At 38.7% G+C, this 1,580-nt stretch overlaps 1 protein-coding gene across 1 annotated transcript in view; it reads left to right on the forward strand.

Moving 5' to 3' along the window:
• sema3d (sema domain, immunoglobulin domain (Ig), short basic domain, secreted, (semaphorin) 3D) overlaps positions 1-1,143 on the forward strand; it is a 57,429-nt gene extending 56,286 nt beyond the window's left edge. The window contains exon 18 of the mRNA XM_080761547.1: positions 1-1,143. This exon is cut by the window's left edge and continues 696 nt beyond it. The gene's annotated coding sequence lies outside the window, so the exon portion shown is untranslated.
• Positions 1,144-1,580: the final 437 nt, after the last annotated feature.

Raw genomic sequence — 1,580 nt, forward strand, 5'->3', positions numbered from 1 at the left:
CTAAGACTCTTCAGACTCATAAAATACACAGCAGTGGTTCTCAAACCTTTACATTTCAAGGACCCCCAGTTTGGTATGCAATAGACCACAGACCCTCATAAGAGAGTGTACAAATGGGAACATAATTATAGTTACAGACCTGTATAAGGGTCCATTTGGTTCCTTCAATAATGTAGCTGGGCAACCTCTGGAACTCCCCTCTCAAAGTGGGGTCACTAGACTCTACTTTGAGAAATAGTATCCAAATTTCAGTGGGTCCGTTAAACCACGCCCACTGCTATGCCCTATTGAATAGGGCAAATCTGCCATTCCCATAGAGATTTACAAGAATATTTATCCCCCTGGGCGCACTTCCAGGGGGACCCGCGCTCCGTGGGTCCCTGAGTGCCCACCCTTAAGCCTAGAATCCAGCCATCCAGGATCCTGGTGAATCATGAAAAATCTAAATCGAAAAATATAAAAAGTATAATAATTTATTACTAGGCTACATTTAAATAAATATCCTTTGTTTAGCACTTTTCTTTTTTCTTTCTTCACAGAAGAAATGGTCATGATTCACCAAGATCCTGGATGGCTTGATTCTAGGCTTAAAATAATTGATGTAGGCCTAAATATTTTTGGGTCACATGAATGACCAATTTTTCAGTGCATGGGTCCAGAAAACCACGCCCATTTCTATGTCTTATACACTACTGTACATTTAGTAGGTATAAGTAAACTCCATCATTGGCCTTTTTAGGAGCTTTCCCCTGTGTACTGTTGTTTGTTTGTTTGTTTGTTTGTTGTTCAGGAAGTGTAGAATCGAGCAGAGGAGAAAGAGAGGGATGTGCTCATCTGACAATGTTTTTTGTTGTTGTTCGTTTGTGGTAATGGGAGATTGTGTTCATGTTGAATGACTGTAAATATTTATATAATGTGTACAGGAGCTGCAGAATGCTCGATTTAGGATTAGCAAAGACCAACTTTACTGACTAAACGGATAATCATGTATTATTGTCTGCGGAAAAAAGCAACGTTATTTTTGTACAAAAGTAATTTTACTACATTGTAGGTACAGTAGGCTATAGTAGCTGTTCTTTTTTATTGTCTTTTGCGTTGCCTTGAAAGTTATTTAAATAAATTTTCTAGGTCTCGCTGATTTGACTATTTCTTCCAAGCATTCTTTGCTAGATAAAACACAATGGGGTGAAATCCCAGTTGCAGCATGGCCACCCATGTGATGTCAATCAAATTGATTCGTTTCATTAACTGCTGCACCCATACTTTTGGGAACTACGAAGTACAAACCAACAAGAACACAACGCAAACACAGGACTTAAATACACACAGGATAACAGGGCACAGGTGGAACCAAAATACAATCAACACTAGGATAGGCTGGGGACTAACAAGGACACAGGTGGAAACACTGACAAATTACAAGGTAGGTTAGACAAGGCAACTATCAGTAACTGGAAGACAGGAAACACTAAGAACAATACTACAAAATAAGATACACAAAACTATAGTATAAGGCAACAAAAGAGTAACAGAAAACCAAAACCAAAGAGAAACAGTCAGGAATACAAGAGCAAATACAT

The sequence above is a fragment of the Protomyctophum bolini genome (genome assembly GCF_963924005.1).
Source record: "Protomyctophum bolini genome assembly, chromosome: 4".
NCBI lineage: Eukaryota > Metazoa > Chordata > Actinopteri > Myctophiformes > Myctophidae > Protomyctophum > Protomyctophum bolini.